The sequence below is a fragment of the Lathyrus oleraceus genome, chromosome 2 (assembly GCF_024323335.1).
Source record: "Lathyrus oleraceus cultivar Zhongwan6 chromosome 2, CAAS_Psat_ZW6_1.0, whole genome shotgun sequence".
Lineage (NCBI taxonomy): Eukaryota > Viridiplantae > Streptophyta > Magnoliopsida > Fabales > Fabaceae > Lathyrus > Lathyrus oleraceus.
Window position 1 is genome coordinate 44,219,455 of NC_066580.1, and position 22,827 is coordinate 44,242,281.

The 22,827-nt window shown below is 39.5% G+C and overlaps 1 pseudogene; it reads right to left on the reverse strand.

The window, feature by feature from the left end:
- LOC127121847 (plasma membrane ATPase 2-like) overlaps nucleotides 1–20,372 on the reverse strand; it is a 33,341-nt pseudogene extending 12,969 nt beyond the window's left edge.
- Nucleotides 20,373–22,827: the final 2,455 nt, after the last annotated feature.

Sequence of the window (22,827 nt, forward strand, 5' to 3'; positions counted from 1 at the left end):
GATTAGAGGTAACAGGAGGAACAGACATACCAGTTTCTGATGAAGTCTTCAGAGGATCTGAAGTTTTGCTTCCAGAGGCTTCTCCAAGTCTTGCCTTCTTTGCCGGAGGTGCTATCTTCTTCTCAGAAAGACCTCTCTTGTATCTGACGAAGTCTTCTTCAGAGTCCAGACAATCGTCGAGGCTGAAATCAGAGACGTCAACACCTTCTTCCAGCAGACGATGAAGATAGATAGCTACAGCGTCTCTGGGTTCATTTTTGAAGAATCTGGCAAGGCCATGAGGCATCTTCCTCTGATCTTTCAAACTATCCCAGGATGTATCCAGAGTTGGCCTGACTTGAATTTTCTTGATTATCCCCATACTCTTGAGGTTTTTGGCATTCAGAGGCTTCCCCACATCTATTGCCAGATCATCCATCAGCTTGGTCTTTTCCAGATGGTCTACCAGTCCATGCTCAATGAAGACATCAGATAGCAATCTTCCCAGAGGAATGTAGGATCTGGGCTTCATGTTGTTTCTGGTTTCTCTGACCGAATCTCTCAGATATCTGAAAAGGAGAACAGGGAGGGAGATCTTCACACCCTTCTGAATGCAGTACAGAATGCATTTCTGGTCTGCATTGATGTAGTCAGAAGAGTTAGAGGCTGGACGGTGGTGAATGGTTCCCAGAATAATCTTCAGCCACACTCTGAGGTTCTGATGCAACTCTTTGTTCTTTGAAGGATTTCCTTCAACATTGGGCTTGAAGATTGTTGGGTTGATGACTTCAGTGATGCGCTTTGACCTAGGAGGGATGTTGTAAATCCTTTTTCCTCCACTTCGCTCCATGTTCAACAAGGAGGCAATAGACCCTTCAGTAATAACAATCTTCACCCCCAGAACATATGAGACGATGAAGTTGTCATCTGCATCTGCAAATCTCCAGAACTCCTTGACGAGAAGTGGGTAAATAGGACCATAAAGTCTTTGGAAATAGTTTTCCCACCCTTGTTGACGAAGTTCTCCAGTTAGATCAACGCCATTTATTCTTAGGTTGTCGAAATCAACAAGCGATTCGCACAACACATCCAAACCTTCAAAAGGGGTTGAAAGGTTGACATGGCGTTCACGGTCAAGAACGTGAGGTTCTTTGTAAACAGGGGTTATGGTGACGCCTGTAACCGTTGGAGTTTGAGTGTTTGAGGTTTGAGCAGTAGAACTAGATTCCATTTGTTGAGAGAAGTTAAAGACTTCTTGTTGTTGGGCGTCCATGGTGAAGAAGAAGATGAAGATTGAAGAACTTGCAGAGAATGCTTGAGAGAAGGGTTTAGGGTTTTAGAGTGAGTGAGAGTGATAAGTGTGAAATGTGAGAAAAGTGTTTATATACTCTAAGTAAAACACATGCAAAACGACACACATTCCAGCGTTAGCACAAAAATCAAAATAGCACATTTGGGGGGAAAAATGATTACAGCTAATAAATGAATGTCTAATCCCAACAGTACGCACACTGCTCTAGGAGATTTCAAACGTTCTGACCTTTGATTTCTTTTGACAGCTGTCTAGAAGTTCTAGGGTTAGACGCTTAGAGCTCCACGTGTTGATGTATCTGATCTTCAGGAATACCAAAGGATAGGTTTCTGAAGATTTCTAACTCAGATATCTTCTTAACTTGGTAGAAGTATCAGAGTCAAAGGCAGAAATACATTTGTTTACATCAGAGTCTCACTTTACTTTTTCAGAGCCATACTTTATTCAGGACAAATTTTAATATTCAGATGTTCTAAGATAAAAAGAAATCTATCTTCAGCTAGAGGCTTAGTAAAGATATCTGCCCATTGATGTTCAGTATCAATGAACTTCAATGTTACTATCCCTTTCTGAACATAGTCTCTGATAAAATGATGTTTTATTTCAATGTGTTTGGCTCTGGAATGTAGAATGGGATTCTTACTTAAACAAATAGCAGCAGTATTATCACAAAAGATAGGAATGTTACTCTCAAAGATTTGCAGATCTTCTAACTGATGCTTCATCTAGAGCATCTGAGTTGTGCACAGTGACGCTGAGATATATTCTGCTTCTGCAGTTGATAGAGCAATTGTTGATTGTCTTTTGCTAGCCCAGGATATCAGATTGTTTCCCAGAAGCTGGCAATTTCTAGAAGTGCTTTTTCGTTCTATTCTATCTCCTGCATAATCTGCATCACAATAACCCGAGAGTCTATACTCTGATGTTTTCTCATACATCAGGCCCAGGTTAGGAGTTCCTTTCAGATACTTAAGAATTCTCTTAACTGCTGTTAAATGAGATTCTCTAGGATCTGATTGGAATCTGGCACAAAGACAGACACTAAAGAGAATATCAGGACGAGTAGCAGTCAGATAGAGAAGAGAGCCTATCATACCTCGATAGAGCTTCTGACAAACCTTGTTGCTTACCTCTTCCTTTTCCAGAATGCAAGTTGGGTGCATGGGAGTTTTTGCAGAGTTGCATTCAGTCATGTCAAACTTCTTCAGAACGTCTTTAATGTACTTGCTTTGATGAACGTACGTGACTTCTGGAGTTTGATTAATTTGAATTCCCAGAAAGAACTTTAATTCTTGCATTAAACTCATTTCAAATTCTGCCTGCATTAACTTAGAAAATTCTTGGCAAACAGAGATATTAGCAGAACCAAAAATAATATCATCAACATAAATCTGACATATCATGAGATCATTATTAAGGTTTTTACAGAAGAGTGTAGAATCAACTTTCCCTCTGATAAAATTTTGTTCCAGAAGAAAATTGCTTAATCGTTCATACCAAGCTCTGGGAGCTTGTTTGAGTCCATATAAAGATTTCTTAAGTTTAAAAACATGTTCTGGAAAATTTGAGTTTTCAAAGCCTGGAGGTTGATTGACATACACTTCTTCTGAAATATAACCATTAAGAAATGCACTCTTGACATCCATTTGATATAATTTGATAGAATGATTAATAGCAAAAGATACAAGAAGACGAATAGATTCTAACCTCGCGACTGGAGCAAAAGTTTCATTATAATCAATACCTTCTTGTTGACTATAACCTTGAGCTACCAGTCGTGCTTTGTTTCTGACAACTTCTCCTTTCTCGTTCAGCTTGTTTCTGAAAACCCATCTGGTTCCAATGACATGAGTGCCTCTGGGTTTAGGAACGAGATCCCAGACATCATTCTTTGAGAATTGATCCAATTCTTCTTGCATAGCTGCCACCCAGTCGTTATCCTGAAGTGCTTCATCACAAGACATAGGCTCAATCAGAGACACTAGTCCCAGAGGAGTATCTTCAGAGGTCCTGAAGGTAGATCTGGTTCTGACAGGTTCGTCCTTGTTTCCCAGAATCAAATCTTCAGATACATTGATACGACTTTTGACTTTCTTTGGGATTTCTGGAGATTTAATTTCTTCAGAGTTCTGAGTGACAGTTGCTTCTGGAGTTTTATCAGATTCTACAAGAGTGATTTCCAAATCTGCAAACTTTTCAACTAGCTTTGACTTTTCAGGGTCAAGCTTATCATCAAATCTGACATGAATTGATTCTTCCACAATTTTGGTTTCTGTGTTGTATACTCTGTAACCTTTAGAGCGTTCTGAGTATCCTAACATAATACCTTTCTGTGCTTTGGAATCAAACTTGTTCAGATGTTCTTTAGTATTTAATATAAAGCAAGAACATCCAAAAGGATGAAAATATGAAATGTTTGGTTTTCTTCCTTTACACAGTTCATAGGGAGTCTTTTCTAGAATAGGTCTTATAGAGATTCTATTCTGAATGTAACACGCTGTATTTACAGCTTCTGCCCAAAAGTGCTTTGCTACATTAGTTTCATTGATCATGGTTCTGGCCATCTCTTGGAGTGTCCTATTCTTCCTCTCTACAACTCCATTTTGTTGTGGAGTTCTAGGGCAGGAGAAATCATGGGATATTCCATTTGAATCAAATAATTCTTCAAAATCTTTATTTTCAAATTCTCCACCATGATCACTTCTGACTCTAATAATTTTAGAGTCAAATTCTTTTTGCACTTTGGAACAGAAACTGGTGAATACAGAGTGAGACTCACTCTTGTGCTTTAGGAATTTTACCCATGTCCAGCGACTGTAATCATCAACAATGACTAGTCCATACTTCTTTCCATTAACTGATGCTGTTTTCACAGGACCAAATAAGTCAATGTGAAGAAGTTCCAGAGGCTTAGAGGTAGAAACAGCATTTTTCTTTTTAAAAGATGTTTTTGAAAATTTTCCTTTCTGACAAGCTTCACACAGAGCATCTGAAGAAAACTTCAGTTTAGGTAGGCCTCTGACTAACTCGAGTTTAGTTAGCTGAGAAAGTTTCCTCATGCTAATGTGGCCCAAGCGTCTATGCCATACCCATTGCTCTTCGTGAACTGACATTAGACATTTAACATTTTGATCTTTTAAATCAGAAAGATTTATTTTGTAAATGTTGTTTTTCCTCTTGCCTGTGAAAAGGACAGAACCATTGTTCTGATTAATGGCTTTACATGTTTTTTGATTGAAGATTACATCATAACCGTTATCACTTAATTGACTTATGGATAACAAGTTATGCATTAATCCTTCTACATAAAGAACATCATATATAGAGGGAAGAGTACCATTACCAATAGTTCCGGAGCCTCTGATCCTTCCTTTCTGATCTCCTCCAAAGCCTACGAATCCAGCGTCTTTAAGTTCCAGATTTTGGAACATAGACTTTCTTCCCGTCATGTGTCGCGAGCATCCAGAGTCCAGGTACCATGACTGGTGTCTGAACTTTGCTGCATAGGATATCTGCAACATAGATAATCTTATCTTTCGGTACCCAGAATCTCTTGGGTCCTTTTAGATTAGTTTTCACAGAGTTTCTTATAACTTTGGGTCTTCTAGCATTTTTAAATTTGTGTTCTTGTGTGTGTGTGTGTAGTGATATGAAAAAGGAGATTTAATTTGGTCACAGGTAGAAGTTTTATCTTCCTTAGGATCATAACCAATTCCCCTTTTATTGTTCTGACTTACTCCATAAATCATGGATGCCATAATACTCCTATCTATCCCATTCTTCAGAAATTCTTGAAAGGCTTCTTCATATTTATAAATAATTTTATTTGAAGTTTGTGGTGCTTGAGACAACGCTTCTTCTAATTCTAAACTTTTTGTTTTTGCTTCATCTCTTTCTAACATTAAAGATTTGATTGTATCTTCTCGTGATAGAATTGTTATCTCAAGTTCACTACACTCTTCAAATTTTGCTTTAAGACAGCCTTTAGTGTTTTTAAACTTTTGTTTTAATTTCTGATAAGAGGTAAGAGTTTCTGACAAGCATGATTCTAAGTCAGATCGAGAAAGTTCAGAAAATACCTCTTCAGATTCTTCATCTGAGCTGCTGGATGTGGTAGCCATAAGTGCTACGTTGGCCTGTTCATCAGAGTCAGATTCTGATGATCCAGATTCACTATCATCCCAGGTGGCCATTAATCTTTTCTTTGTTCTGAAGGTATTTTTCTTGAAGCTTTCTTTTCTAGAGTTGTCTTTCTTCAGCTTGGGGCATTCATTTCTGTAATGACCTGTTTCTTTACATTCATAGCAGGTAATATCTTTGTTAGCTTTACCTTTTGAAGTTGACTCTGATCGATCCCCTCTGGGTCTTAGCCTTCTGAAGTTGTTGTTGTTCCTCTTTTTCCAGAGTTGCTTGACTCTTCTGGTTAGTAGGGACAACTCTTCTTCATCATCAGAGTCTTCTGGTTCAGAATCGTCAGTATCTTCAGCTTCTGCCTGGAGAGCTTTGGTTCTGTCAGGTTTCCGTCTTTCAGATCTGGACTTTAGCGCTACTGACTTGTTCTTTTTCTGAGGCTCATCCTCCTCTAGTTCTATCTCATGGCTTCTGAGAGAACTAACAAGTTCTTCAAGGCTGATATTGTTCAGATCCTTTGACAGCTTCAGAGCAGTAACCATAGGTCTCCATTTCTTTGGCAGACTTCTGACTATCTTCTTAACATGATCTGCAGTTGTGTATCCTTTGTCCAGCACCTTGAGACCTGCAATAAGAGTTTGGAATCTAGAAAACATAGCCTTTATAGCTTCATCATCTTCCATCTTGAAGGCTTCATATTTCTGGATAAGTGCCAGAGCCTTTGTCTCTTTGACTTGAGAGTTTCCTTCATGAGTCATCCTCAGAGAGTCAAGTATATCTTTGGCTGTTTCTCTGTTGGTGATCTTTTCATACTCGTTATAAGATATAGCATTTAGGAGTATGGTTCTGGCCTTGTGATGATTCTTGAAAACTCGTTTCTGATCATCTGACATCTTACTTCTGGGAACTTCAGCTCCATCCACTGGGACAGGAGGTTTGTATCCATCTGTGACAATGTCCCAGAGTTCAGCATCATAGCCTAGAAAGAAACTTTCAATTCTATCTTTCCAGTAATCAAACTTCTCTCCATCAAAGACAGGAGGCTTAGCATTGTAACTATCCTTTTCATTTGTGTGGGCCATAGTTTTTCTCTTTATGGATCTCTCTACACTGTTAAGTGTTTGATTAGAAAATCAATAACAGAGCCTGAGCTCTGATACCAATTGAAGGTGAGAAAAACAAGAAAGGGGGGGTTTGAATTGTTTTGAAAAATAAGCGCTTTTCAAAAAGAAAACCACACAATGATTTTATACTGGTTCGCTTATAACACAAAGCTACTCCAGTCCACCCGGCCAAGGTGATTTCGCCTTCAACAAGGACTTAATCCACTAATCTTGAAAGATTACAAACAACGTCTAAGATAAAAATCTCTTAGCCCTCTCAAGTATACAGACTACACAGAGTCACTTGAGGAAATCAACAAACAATAGAAGAAAGATTTATGTAAACTAGAGTGCTTCTAGGAAAGCAAGTATTACAAAATTAAGAACAAGAGTTTTTCACGTTATAAGCAAAAGCTTCGTGAAGATCTTAGAGAGAAAGAATGTTTTCTTGTGTTGATGTTTCAGTATAATTTTTTCCTTGTATGTGTAGTAGTTTGAAATGTTGATTTGCAATCCTTTATATAGATCAATGAAGTAGTAGTTGAAACTGATGGATATTGAGATGAAGTTACGCCATCACATAAATAGCTTCTGCAGGATGACTTTTTCTTCTTGAAATGACTACTTACCACAAGTAGTATTTTCTTTATTGAAATTGGAGATTAACGTCTCTTTCTCAATTAGGAAATCCATTTGCAAATCTTTTCTTGACTTAAACGTTACTCTTTCATGATTAGCAATTCCATGCTCAGAGTATTTGTGTTTCTGGAGAAACTTGGAGTTTTGTATCTGATGTTGATCTCTTGTGAGTTCAGATAGTTTCTTTAGATAGCGTTGTTCAGAGTCAGAACATCTAGAGTTCACTTCTTGTTCAGATGCTTCTGATACTTTGCTGTTTTGCTTAGAGTTAGAACTTCTTGAGCGTGTTTCCTCATCAGATGCTTCTGATCTTTTGAGAATTTGTATCTGATCTGGTTTTGTATCTGATGACATCATCAGATTTCTTCCTTCTTTCTTTAGAACCCTGCACACTTAGAAACTTTTCGTTAGGGTGCCATTTTTGGTTTCATCCTTTGTTATCATCAAAATCAAGGAATCTGTTGTAGAACAATTTTTGTTCTTACAGAATTAATATATGCATTTGAATATGATTGATGTTTGCCGAAAATACATGCATAAAATAGCAATAGCAATTACTAAAAGACTTTAGGGTCGAGGAGAAGGTCTAACCATGCTTTCCAACAAGTCCGGTTACAAATCCTTTCCCCAACAAAAACCGGCTATTTCCCAGAAGAGGTCGGCGTCACCAGACAGACTAGTCATCTCTTCTATCCTCAGCCGGGCTCTGTTGAGTGTTTCCACCGTCAGACAGAAATCAAGTATCCCCGGCTAAGAAAGGGTCATCAATACAAATATCTCCAATCATAATATGGGGATTTATGTTCCCCAGTGGAGTCGCCAGGAACAACTCTTCAGACGCATAATTCATTCATTACATCATTTCACAGCATACGCATGCATACATTGTTCGCATTTATTTTTGAAGCATAAGACATCTCATGCATCATGACCTGGCATGAAGCTAACTTTATTTTTCAGGTTAACTATCCTCTGGGTACGGTCAAAATAAAGATCCATTCAGACGGGCATCTTTATCGATTCAGATGCATCTTTCAGATGTAATCCATATGAATGTTCATTCTGATAAGCACTCTGATATCCTCCTAATGGTGGCATCTTTAAGCCCATCCCGGACATTTACTGCAAATACAATCGGATACAGCCTAACGTACGGTTCATTCTGATTCAGCCTAACATATGATTCCTTCAACTACTCCAATACGGTCTAGCGTACGACCCATTTGGATCTTCATTCCTCAGATACTACCTAGCATACGGTACATTCCGAGGTGTAGTCTATCGCACGACTACTTTTCGTCAAATACAGCCTAATGGACGACTCATTTCGCAACTCAGATACGATCTAGCGTACGATCCATTCTGACCTTTATTTCTCAGATACAGCCTAATGGACGGCTCATTCTGCTACTCAGATACGATTTAGCATACAATCCATTCTGATCTTTCATCCCCAGTGAAATCACCCGCCTAATGAACAACTCATTCTGCTACTCAGATACGATCTAGCGTACGACCCATTCTGATCTTTACCTCTTCAGATGCAGCCTAATGGATGGTTCACTCTGCTATTCAGATACGATCTAGCGTATGATCCATTTTGATCCCTTATCCCCAGTAGCGTATGACACACTCGGACTCCCCAGCGAAGTCGACAACCTAATGGATGACTCGCTATACGATCTAGTGTATGACCCGGTATGACACCCATGCCTTTGGAAATCGTCTGATGTACGACGCACTCTGAAACTCTCCTCATCAAACCTCATGGATGGCATCTTTAAGCCCATCTCCGTCAAGACTAATTGACAAGTGCAAATTTTTGGGGCATTCTAAGTGTTCAATAATCTTCCACCTCCAGACCACGAATGACGTATATACCATTCTAACTCTCTCGGTTCAAGAATATTGAACAGGGGCAGCTGTCATACCCCAAAATTTGCCCGATAATCTTGCAAGACATTTTTAAGGCACTCTAACTCATTTTGCAAGACATTGATCTGAAAGGAACAAAGACCCAGCTCACAGATGACTAAATCCAGGAAATGGCCTAAACTGGCTTGTTCGCTAGGCGAGCAATTCCTTCGCCTAGCGAATCCTTCGCTACGCCACTCGCCTAGCGAAGCTTGCGAATACCAGAAAATTCTGGGCTTCATTCTGAGCCCATTAGGTCACAAAAAGAGCATTATAAATACCACAACTTCAGTCAGAAAAAGGGAGGACGAAGACAGAGGCAGACGGACAGAAACCCTAACAGAAGCAACACAGCAAACCCTGGAGGCTAACCCAGAGAATTCAGAGCAACCCTAAAGGAAACCCTGAAGGAAACTCATCTGCATCAAGGTTACCTCCGCCCAACTCAACCGGACTTGCCAATTCAAGGTTGCAATTCAATTGCAAACAGGTTTGCATTACTCTTACCGCTCTATGTTCTTAATTTGCATATGGCATTATGATTGAATTTATAAAAATATCTTAAGTTTTGCATGTGAAGTTAAGTATGTATGAATATCTTGAATGTTTAAACCATGTAATCTCTATAATGGATGCCATAGGGTGTGAAGCTTGCTGAAATTGTATTGTTATCAAAACCAGAATCCGCAGCCGCTCGCTAGCACATCGCTAAGCGAGCATGAAGCGAGTATTCGCTAAGCCTTCGCTAGGTGAGGCAGGAGCGAGCGTGACAGTCGCTGACTTTTCTGTTCTGATTTTTGCTTATCTGACATGTTTTATCATAGCCATGCATTGTTTACCTGACTCTATTACTGTTGTGATTTCTTTTGTGGTGCAATTCTCGATTGCACCCTGATTTGGTATTCTGACTCGTTTGCTGAATTTTGTAAGGGCTCACGTACTCCCGAAAAGGTAGCTTGCTAGGTATTCCACTTTATTTGTGGGATACCCTTGTGGAGATTCATCCTAATTATTTAATTGATTTTAATGTGGAGATTCATCCTAATTACTTAAGTGATTTTAATGTGGAGATTCATCCTAATTACCTAATTGATTACAACTACCTAATTGATTATAAAATCTTGCCTTTGAATATGTGATCTTGGCCCTCTCTTTATTGCCTTGCGATATTACGGTATTACGGTCATGTCCCGCGAATGTGGGGATACACTTAGCCAAGACCCTTCGATTAAATCATCATGTCCCTATAAAATAAATCATAGTCCCTCGGATGTTGCCTTCGAATATATGATTTTGTCCCTCGATGACCCTTCGGTGTAGCCTACGGTTAAATGATGATTGTCCCTTCGAATGCTAAGGTATCCTTACAAATGTTGCCTTCAATGACCAATCGATGACCCTACGATGACCCTTTTACATCCAAAGGATAAAACTACTTACTTCTCAATAGTAAGGACAGTTTTACCCTCATAAGGATAGGAGATGCCCATAAAGACCTTGGGTAGGTATAACTCTTAATTGCTGACTCACAACCTAAAACATTTTCATACATCACGCTTTGCAAAACATCTACTAGAAAATCATCACTTGGTATACATTCGTACTAGAATCATTACCAAGTTATATTTTTCTAAACCGCTTTCAAAATTAAACGAGATAAATACTTTGTATACATTCGCACAAGAATCATTACAAAGTTCAACTCTCCTTTCAAAAACATTTTAAGCAATTCACAAACACTTTTTCAGACAAACATAAGTGATCCAGCAATTAAGAGCCCATGGATAACCATGGATACAAAGGGTGCTAACACCTTCCCTTTGTATAATGTACCTCCCGAACCCAAAATCTAATCAAGGTCTTTCCTATTCTTTTCCACCTTTCCTTATTGGATAAAACAAAAGTCGGTGGCGACTCTTGTTAACCGCGACATTTGCTTTCCAAAGCAAAAACACACAAAGTCAGTTCACCGTATGACACATAGCATATTGCATAGCTAATTGCGTAGCATTTCCATGATTATGGAGCATTGCGCTAAAAAAATCATGCATCGTCATTGCAAGCATAAACTAGTCTTGAGCCGTGGTTACCGTTTGAGAGTTGGTTTCGGCGGATGGTGAAGATGTTACTCTGAGGAGATCGGCATCATGATTCTGAATCAACAGTGTTCCCCAGTAGTGCGATATTGGAGGAAGAATTTATGTCGGACGGAGATGGAAATGATAATCAAAGTTTTGGGGTTCAAGAAAAGCAAATAAAAAGGGAAAAAGAGAATAATCCCCAGCTGAGTGCAATTTGTTCGTTCACAGTGGATTAAGTAGGGATGACATGCTCATGACTTATTATCCCCAACATAGGTCGTTGGTCCGTGTGCCGCCTCATTTATCATATGTTCTTATTTCTGCCGACGCTGCCAGGCATGAAGTTGTTTCGGTATTCAGACCGATGTGGCACTCAGGCCAGTTGTTTCGGTATTCAGATCGATGTGGCACTCAGGCCAGTTTCTAATATTCAGATCGAAGAAGTTTCCAACGATCAGGTTGAAGCACTTGCGGCACTCAGGCCAGTTTTCGATATTCAGATCGAAGAAGTTTCCGACGATCAGGTCGAAGCACTTGTGGCACTCAGGCCAGTTTCCGATATTCAGATCGAAGAAGTTTCCGACGATCAGGTCGAAGCACTTGTGGCACTCAGGCCAGTTTCCGATATTCAGATCGAAGAGGTTTCCGACGATCAGGTCGAAGCACTTGTGGCACTCAGGCCAGTTTCCGATATTCAGATCGAAGAAGTTTCCGACGATCAGGTTGAAGCACTTGTGGCACTCAGGCCAGTTTTTGATATTCAGATCGAAGAAGTTTTCGACGTTCAGGTCGACGCACTTATGGCATTCAGGCCAGTTTTCCGGTATTCAGACCGAAGTGGTATTCAGACCGAAGGTGGTATTCAGATCGAAATGGCATTCAGGCCAGTTTTTCGGGCATTTAGGCCGTCTCTCGGTGTTCAGGCCGATATCAATACTCCCAGATTCCGATGCTCAGTATTCAGACTGATGAGCGGCGCTCAGGCCATGGTGCTTCTTGTGTTACCATTTATTTTGGTATCCAGGTCAACATTCTTTTCGGTACTCAGGCCGACTTTCTCCGTACCAGATGGATTTTTCTTTCGAGATTGCTTCTTTGCCGATTCTGACCGACATTGTTAATTATTTTCCCAGCGGAGTGCAAATTGTTTGTCTGTTCTTGGTATTCAATCACTCTTCACCCTGATCATCTGAAAGCCGAGGCTGTTCATGTCGACAGGTTCACAGTGGATTGAATAGGGGCAGCTGTAACACCTCAAAATTTGTCATCCTCTTCTTGGGACTAGCTTAGCATATTGCATTTCATTCTTTAGGACATTAGGCATTTGCATATTGCATATCATGTGAAAATAAGAAGGTCACCCTCCAAAGTTTTTTTCAGAAGATAGAGAGGTTAAGAGATTCAAGCCTGAGGGTCTCATGGATTGATCACTAACCATCTGAGGGTTTGTGATTCAATTAGGGTTTTCTTGGTTCTTCAAGGAGGTTGAGCATTATATTAGTTGCAAGGATACATCATCATCATCATAGTTATATCCTTATTAAGGGGTTCATTGTTCATGCTCAGGTTCTTTGGGATTAGGGTTTTGACCTCTAGTCAACCCTAATCAATTGCATTCTTTCAGCTAGGGATTTGCAAGGAAATGAGGCATTCTATTGAGATGGAGATCATATGAGTATCATGTTGAGCTTGTGTAAGCCAGGGTTTCATTTTAGAGCCAATTCCTCAAGTGGTTGAGGCTCAAAGTCCACAGTGCATTGCCAAGTCATCTAGGGCCCATAAAAGTCAACAAAAAGTCAACTGAGGGCAAGGAGGGGGAGAAATGAGTTTCAACATCTCATTCATGCTCAAAAGAGGTTCATTTGTCATTACAAACTTATATCTTGAAGAATTTGAGGTCAGATCAAAAGTTTCCAAAAATGGAAAGTGACCTGTAATTGAAAGTTTCCAAAAATGGAAAGATTTTGGTCCAAATTCAACTTGATCTTACATCATCAAAGAAGCTTCAAATGAAATTTTGTCCAATATGAAAGTTGAAGATCTCTCTCTCCCATTTCCAAAAAGTCCAAGATCATGAGCATCTGATGAATGGTTGAGGAGATATGATCAAATCATTGCCAAGTGTGCTTGAAACTTCAAAAGGCCATAACTTTTGAACCAAAACTCCAAATTGAGTGCCTCTTTTTGCACTTTGCTCCTCATGACATATATTTTCCAAATCATTCATGGCATGACATGAAATTTCATCACATAATCATTTGCTTATTCATGACCATTTTGGAGGGAAATTCACAAATTTGAATTTGGTGCATCATGGGAACAAAATACCATTGCCAACATGTGCATGAAGTGTTTTTAAGTGGATTTGATCATTGATATGTTACTGTTCACGTGTGCATTTGCATGGCACCACCAATTTTCCAAAATTTGTCATACACCTTATTTTTGCCTAATCCTAATTAATTCATGGCTAATTGTAATTAGGATGTGATTAGTAGAGCATATATAAGGTAAATCATAACAGAATTGTTCATTATTCATCATTCTAGATCTAGATCTCATTTTCCATCCAAAATTTCTCTCATCTCAAATTCAAATTTTCTCCACACAACCACACATTTTCTTGATAGATCCATCATCCTCATGACATTTGGAGCATGATTCATCCATTTTTTTGTGGAATTTGAGCAAGGTTTGAAGCATGTCAAGCATATGAACACATCAATGGCAAGTGCAAATTGAGCTAGATCCAAGCATCTCCAAGCCTCAATTCAATCACAAAGCTTCATAACAAGAGTTAAGGAGTGGATTCACACACTTTGGAGGCCTTGAACTCACTGTTTTGATCACTGCCATTCTAGGTTGGTCCAATTTCGAATCTCATAATTCTTGACTTTATGCACATGATTAGATAGGTTTTTGCATGCTGGTGATTCTGATCTAAATTTCGTGGTATTTGGTTGAGAAATGACTAAGTTATGGTGAATTAAAGTTTTGAGTGCAAATAAGTTTTCCTTCGATTCTCTTTGATCATGATGTTTTAGACTTAATTAATCATGGATTCATGACCTACATGCTAAGACGAGTTGATTGGTGTAATTATTTCTGAAATCTGGAAAAAAATGCACGCGTTACTGTTCATCCACCGTCTTCATGAAGAAGACGGTGGTTTCCACCGTAGGACCGCCGCTGTGAACAGTAGCCAGCGCGTCCGGTTTTTTTGGTTAGGGCTTGGTCCAGTCAATTGCCACGCATGCGTCCAGTGGCAGAGCGATAGGCTCTCGTTCCTTTGACCAATCCACATGGCGTTTGACCTTGACATGGACGCCAACGCATTATTTAAACTCTGCGTTTTGATCCCTCCATGCTTCGATTCCAGCCGGCTGCACATGTAACACCCCGATTAAAATAAGAGAATTATTTAATTGAGTTAATATTATTTTATTAATTTAATTAAATAAAGTTGAATTATTGGATTATTATTATTATTATTATTATAGATATTATTTATTTTAATAATAATTAAATAAATAAAATAATTGGAATATGAAGAGTGGAAGGGTAAAAGTGGAAATTGGATAAAAGAGGCCAAAGTGAGAATTCAGTTTTTTTCACGTGTTTTGTCTCAGAGTCAGAGAAAGGGGAGAAACGCTGAAGAGAAAGAGAAGGAAGAGGAGGAGGCCAAAGACTGCTCAGAGCTTCCTTCAATCCAAAGAGGTAAGGGGTCTGAACCTTATTAAACAATACTATGCTGAAAATGGTGAAATATTGTATGAACGAAATTGGGATTTTAGTCGAAGGAATTCGTAGAAATTATATGCAATGATGTTAGGATTGTGAGATCGAATAGGAGACTAATTGTACTAGATGATATGAGTGATTTTGTGCGAAATTTGGACTGTGGAAGGATGAATTTGGATAGATCTCGTAGTAGAGAAAGCCATTGCAGATCTGGAGATCTGGTTCCTGGTCATACGCGTATGGCACTAGGCAATACGCGTATGAGATGGCCTGGTACGCGTATGGCACTAGGCAATACGCGTATGGATGAGGAAGATGGAATTTTGAACGTGAAATGGTCTCTGGTGGTACGCGTATGGGGAAGTGATACGCGTAGCATACGCGTATGGGAATGGCCAATACGCGTATGGATTTGGTCAGGCGTGGCCAATACGCGTATGAGCATAGGCAATACGCGTATGGGCAGACTTGTGGTCTTTCCTGGCTGTTGTTGTGCAGTTTTTGGTTTTTTAGGCTGAGCGAGGTAACTTAGCTGATGCATAGTATACGAGGGATCATTTCCCGTTGCTTTGAGTGGTATAGATATTAGTAGAGTGTGATAATACTGTGTTTGATTATGTGGCATGATGTGATATGCTTTTATGATAGAATGTGTTAATGATGATGATAATATGACTATATGATGCTGTTGTTGCTATGTTGATTATGATGCATGCTTGGTGTGCATGCATTCATGAAAGGCCGATGCCTAGTGATGAACGGACTGAGTTCCAATGATGTTGTTGACTCCGGGCTTGTTGAGAGGCTTGGTTCCTTACGGGGAACTCGGATTCTATGGTGATGAATCTGGGAGTGGTGATCCTGTAGTTGGTCACAAAATGGGTATACCGAGTCGTGTTGAGTCATGCATGGGTGTGTGCATTGCATTGATATGTTGTTTTGTTGATGTTCATGAGTATGTTGATTATGATGATTATGATGAGCTGTGTTGGTATATGTGAAATATATTTATGTTTATATTTCTGTCGTTATATTATTATTTAATAATGTAATTCTCACCCCTTCTGCATGTGTTTATGTTCATCTATGATAAGCAATGTGCAGATAAAGCGGAGTAGATATTGTTGAGGTTCCAGGAATAAGTGTAGAGTTATTCTACAGAGTCGAGTCAAATGCTCTGGTCATGTGACACCGGGATTATGGGATTCGATAGATAATATATTATTATTTACGTTGTTTATGATGACTAATGTTGAGATGTTTTGTTGAGATAATGTTGAAACATTATTATGAATTGTTATATGATGAATTATAATATTTGTGTTGTTGTCCGCTGCGAAGTTTTAAATATTGAATAATATAGGTTATGTTGAAATGAAATAAGTGTTATGTTGTAAGGAATGTAAACTCTTCTACATGTTGTACTCTGATAATATAATTAAATATGTCGTTCGGGTAGAAGGGTGTTACAGCACATATTCAAATTGCTCACCATTTTTACATTTCCCTCCATTTTGACATATATTCCACATTAATTCAAATATTTTCATGTCAACTTCTAAAATCCATAAAAAATTGAAAATACATCCAATTAATTCCCAATTTTTTGCAAAATGTTCATGTGTTTGTCTATTAATTTTTGGTGGTGATTTCATGATTTTACTATTTCTGGATTTTGAATTGTGGACTGTTGATTGAACATGTGTGCATATGTGACATTGCCTCATTCTTTCTAGTGTGAAATGCTCAATAATGATCCAATTGCCATGAAATTTTGTGTGATGATTCCTAACATGATGCTTGACCTTTGAGACTTGGTTTGGTATTTTTATCATTTTTCATCTCTGTTTTATGCACATGATTGTAGGGTGTGACAATGTGTGTCACACAATTTGATGTCATATTTGTTCATTTTCATTGCCTTATCAAATGACCTCTGTTGATTCTAATTTTTGGCATGATAATTATGTTTGACATGTTGTATGCTCATAAAAATTTCCAGAATTGTTTGAGTCATTTCTGTTTTAATATGGAGTTTTGTTTCTTGATGATCAATTGTATGCTTTAAAATTGCCTTTGCCTTCTCATGCTCATGAAATGACTTTGCTTAATGCTTTTGACTTGGTCCTTTTTAGGACATGTTCTTGCTTGATTGTAGATGCTTCTTGTTGCATATCAAGTTCTGTTTTGACTTTTTGATTCACTTTTGACCCTAGGCTTTGCCCTAGGGGTTTGAACTCACAATTTGAGCTTTGTCTTTCAGGATTAAGCATTCATCTCCATGATTGATGTTGCCTCATCATTTGAGCTTGGCTATTTGCTATGATTAACTAATGTTGATTGTGTTATAGGTCTTTTGGTGTTGGATTCACTTGAATGTGTGCCCTTTTATGACTTGCATGTTGTGAATATTGGAAAATACTGTGGTTTGTCTGTTGATTGTTTGTCTGAATGTGAATATTGATTGTTTAGCTTTTCATACAGGTACCTTAGCTGCTTTAACTCATTATTTGAGTTGCTTTTCTTTGCTTGTGGTTGGCATACCACTTAGGTAATCTCTTGAACTCCATGTAGTCTGGAAGACCTGCTATCTTTGGCAGGCACCTGTCTGAAGCCCTCCTTAAGAGGCAATGTTTGTGATTGTTTATATTTGTGCCATGTATTTCAAAGACCTCCTAAGTGAAGAGGCATTGGCAGATAGAAGGGATGTGCAATCCATCCCCTGCTATTCAGTTGAGTCTTTCATCTTGCTCGCACTACGTGCTGAGGCATTTTGAACAAACACCCAAAATCTTGTATATAAGTCAGTCATTGTGGAATAGAGTTCCTCATTCTGGACTCCCACACCTTCATTGATCTAAAGCTCACCCAGGCCCGGGTTAAGAGCTGTGAGGTCTAACCCTCATCTCCCATTTCATCTGCTCACCCTGACGGTCAATGTCAGTGGTTAAGAGCCTCAGACACCTTTCCAGTTGGCTTGTTTGTCGAGGTTGATATGACCCCTCGACTAAAGCCCAACCTTGTATGAGCCACTTGTTTGCGTATAACGTGTGATACCTGTTCACCTCTGCTTGTTTATCTGTTTTTGCTTCTCATCTCCTTTCTGTAGGAGTCGTATGGTCAACTTTCGAGGAAGTTGAACGTACGTAGAGATAGACTTGAGTTGACTTACTGCCTGTGTGAGTCAAACTCTTGTTAGAGACTTCAATATAGGGATCGTTTGCATGACAACTTCTAGGCTTGAGTCGCAGTCTCCCTTTTAGTTGTTATTCCCTGGTCTCTGGTTAGGAGAGAGTTTCTCCCCTGTTAAGGGGAACTACGTCGCCCTGATCCTCATACCAGATGAGGTACGTAGGCAGGAGATCATGCGCGATCTCTCCGAGCAACCTTTTCTTTTTTGTGTGTGTTTGCTTGACATCTATTAGGCTCGAGTTCCAGACTCCCTATTAGCTTGTCTGTTTGATAACCTTTTGTGTGTGTTAGGAGTTGGATGTAAGACCAGCGATTGGCATTCCGTTTCCTATTTGTTGTGTTTGTGGAGTCTGATATAAGCCCAGTGATTGGCATTCGGTTTCCTGTCTGTGTCTCTTTTGTTCGGAGTCGGACGTAAGACCAGCCATTGGCAGTCTGTTTCCATTTGCGTGTTTGCTCTGACGTCTCAGCGTCTTTGTGTTGTGTTTTGTTTCGGCGTGCGTTAGCCGAACTACGGTAGCTCTGATTCTCATTCCAGATGAGATACATAGGCATAGGATGCGATATCCTATCGAGCCCGTTCCCCATTTCCCCGAACTACGTCGACTCTGATGTTTGTTTCTGACAAACTACGTAGGCCCAGGATGCGACATCCTGCCGAGTCCGCTTCCGTCTTCTTCCATCTGTGTTTTATTCCAGTGTGTGTGCATTCTTTTTGAGCAGTTATTTAGCAACCTTATTCTATTCTTCTGAGCGTGGATCCCGTCGAGTACGACGGACGTGAGGGGTGCTAATACCTTCCCCTTGCGTAATCGACTCCCGATCCTTGTAATCTCCGGTCATAAGACCATTTCCTTTCCAGGTTTACTTCGAGCGTTTCCTTTCCCTCCTTTGGGATAAATAACACACGGTGGCGGCTCTGTTTGTTTGCTTTTTCCCGCCGGTTGTTTTTCGCGGATGCGACAGGGAGAACCATTATGAATTTATGATTCCATCCTCTTGAGAGGGATATGATATGACTGATCACTTGATGAGATATTCTCTTTCTGAAATTTGAATGTAAGTTCAAACTAACCGAATACTACCCTGCCCCTGGTTAAACATGAGAGTTGTATGTGTATAAAGAAATAAACTCATACTTCAAGGCCCAAAGGGGTTGAATAGGGATTAACTTCCTTATATCTCTGGTGTTTAGGGATTGAACAATGCCTTACATCATCAGCATGGTCTTATTCAAAAGCATACAGGTAATGATCTTGCATATTTTTAATTGCATCATTCTCTTTTGATTTTATTTGACAAACAGTTTGATATTGATAAAATAAAGTATGAGTGAACACGAATAGATTTAAGTAAAACATGCACGTTTATTTCATTATTATTATCATTTGAAAATCAGACAAGTTTTACAGTTGAACTACATATAACAAACAAGAAAAGACTACAAATGAGACATGATTGAATCAATATGATATTGCTAGCCTTGATACTCTCTGAAGAAGCAACTGAGTATGAGTAATCTTCACCACTAACTACATTCACAATTTGTCCATAGTGGTCTGGAAACGGGTTGGTTATGACATTGGGTCCCGCCTCAGAGAATGACAAAACCTTCTGATCAATAAACTCTTGTACTATGGTCTTGAACAACCCACAATCTTCGGTTGAATGCCCTATATAGTTGGCATTAAATGCACAAGAAGCGTTATGATTATACTTCAAACCATAAGGATAAATAACTGGTGGTATCTCTTTCAACACAATTACCCCTTGTTGAACAAGATATGGTAGCAACTGAGTATGCGATACAGGGATTTAGTCACGCTAAGGATGCTTCTTATCATAACGTCTACCTTGACCTTGACTCTGGTTTCTGTTATCTTGCTAATTCTGAGAAACTGGAGCCTGTGAAGGTTGTTAATATTGCGGTTGGTATGCAAGTTGCTAATATTGAGCAACAACAATGTATGGATAAGGGTAGTATGGCATAAGAGCCATGGGTGCCTGAACTGGAGGGTAGGCATTTGCTATTATAGCGCTTTCCTCAGCCTCTTTCTTTTTAGAGAAACCCTGGGATTTCTTGGCCACTGACTGGCTGTCAATACTAGCAATCTTTTCGGTTTTCAGCCCATTCTCGATACATTCTCCAATGGTGACCATGTCGGAAAAGTTGGACGATGAGCTACCAACCATCTTCTCATAGTCCAAGCCTTGGAGTGTGCTCATAAAGATATCAACCAATTCGGAATCTATCAGTGCATGTTTAACTCTAGAAGCCATCTCACGCCATCTCTAAGCATATTCTTTGAATGTTTCGCTGCTCTTGCAAGTTTGATTTTGCAGCTGTAACCTGGTGGGAGCCATGTCCAGGTTATATTTGTATTTCTTAAGAAAGGCTTCAGACAAGTCCTTCCAAGATCGGATTTTACTATATTCTAGGCCCATATACCAATCTAAGGATGTCCCAGATAAGCTATCTTGAAAGCAATGGATAAGAATCTCGTCATTATCAATGTAGGATGCCATCCTCCTACAATACATGATGACATGACTTCTTGGACAACTTAAACCCTTGTATTTTGGTAGGTCTGGTGCTTTGAACTTAGGAGGAAGCACCACATTAGGAACTAGGCATAAGTCCTTAGCATCCATACCATAAGTAGAAAAGCCTTCAATGGCTCTGATCCTCTCATCTAATAATTGGTAGTCTGCTTATCTATTATGATCTGAACCAACAACAATATGATTAGCAGTCTGAGGATTAACTTGATGGTTGGGAAGTTGAACACCCTGAGAAGCCGCTTGAGTAATGACTGGAGCAGAAGCAAATTAGGGATACCCTTGAGGATACATCAATCCCTGATTTACCATCTGACCAACATGTTGACCATACCGACCCTGATATGGAGCATAGGGTTCCCCAGAATTCACAAATGCAGGTGCAAAAACAGAAGATGCCACAGGATGAGGAGGAGGTATCTGAACACCTTGATTCAAATTCTGAATAGTAGGTTAAGTAAATCGAGGAGGAAGATGGAAGTGGAAGGTAGGACCTCTGTATTCATCTTCGTTATCATTATGAGTCTCAACAATCACTGGTGCAGAAGTTTGAAGAGCTTGTTCTAGGTTGATCTCAAGGTTGCCGACATTAACCATTTAAGGAGAGTGAGTGGTCATTCCCCAAGGATGGGCAACAACATTCCCATTAACAGGATGAACAGCGAACAAATGATATGGCACAAAGGCATTCCTATTAGCAGCTTAGGGAGTAAAGTTCAGAGGCAACCCCCAGGGGTAGGCAATGGCGTGCCTACTAGGACCTGTCTGACAGATTGGATGGCTTACCACAGCTTGAATCACAGTATCCACAACAACATCAATAGAAGTGGTGACAACAATAGTATTAGTAACTACAATAAAAGCAGGATTGGTAGCGGAAGTGGATGTAGTATCCTTCTGAGCTTAAAGGTACTCCAATATGATGTTCATCTTACCTTGGAAGGCGTCCATTTTACCTTGGAATTGATTCAAGGTTTCCCTGTAGGTAGAATTCTCTTGTTCCATATCTTCCATAATTCTCGACTTGTTAGCTCTTGTGAACTACTGGTGTCGAAGAGTCGTCGTCTTTCATGCTGGAGAAAGGACAAGGTGAGCTTTTTCTGGTTGGTAGGTATGAAATGAAAATGCATGAATGCACATGTTGGGGATGGAATGCAAATAATTATGCAACACCCATAGATTCAAAGCACTGGTGGCAAATAATTCAGGGTCAAAACACTGGGATATATACAACAATGCAAAAATGATATGCAATAATATATGTTAACAACATGAAATAATCTGGATAATCTGCGTGTACTTCCCAAATGTAGGATCAAAGGTTAGACGTCCATGAGAATAAAGGTATGTAGAGTCTATGGTTTCCTACAGAAAATCCCATATCCCCCTTACAGGTAGGTTTTAGTCGTCAAAGGCGACCTAGAAGGTTCCTAGAGTCAATGACCCATTTTGAGATACCATTGCCTTAGACGAATGACTCGTCGGACAATGAGGCTCCCAAATGGATCTACTCTAGGTGTGACGTCTTGTGTCAACCATAATCACGGAATAACTCCACGGAGGTCAAACACGACTCTAGTCACATTGATATCCTGTGTATATACTCAAGCTCGGGCATAGGGCTTTTCTCTCATGTAATCCATCCCAACCCAACAGGGAGTATAATAGATAATATCCATGATAAGAAATATGTAAAGCGATAAAGAATGCGATAAATAAAGCGAGTAAAGCATAACGGTAAACACCCATAACAAGTGAAAACAACCTAAACTAGGCTCGACTCCTTTTAGTGACTAGGAAATGCTCCAAGAAGCGATTCCCCAGCAGTCGCCAATTGATGCTAGCGGAAATATACCTGAACGTATCACATGCTTGAACATACAATAGAGTCACCATCAAACTTTATTTATTTCCGAAGGAAAGGGAAAACATCAATAAAGCCCGAGGGAGAGAGATATATTAGATAAGGAAGTCGGTTATGCAAGGGGAAGGTATTAGCACCCCTAACATCCATGGTACTCCATGGTAACCGTTTTGATTGTTCTTGCTTGAATGGGTGTGATATCTAAAGATTACTTGCAAAATAATGGGAAAACGAAAAGAATAGATAAAGTTCTCGGTGAGGATTGGGGCCCTCATGCCTATGTATCCTCATAGTGCAATGAGGAATTCAGAG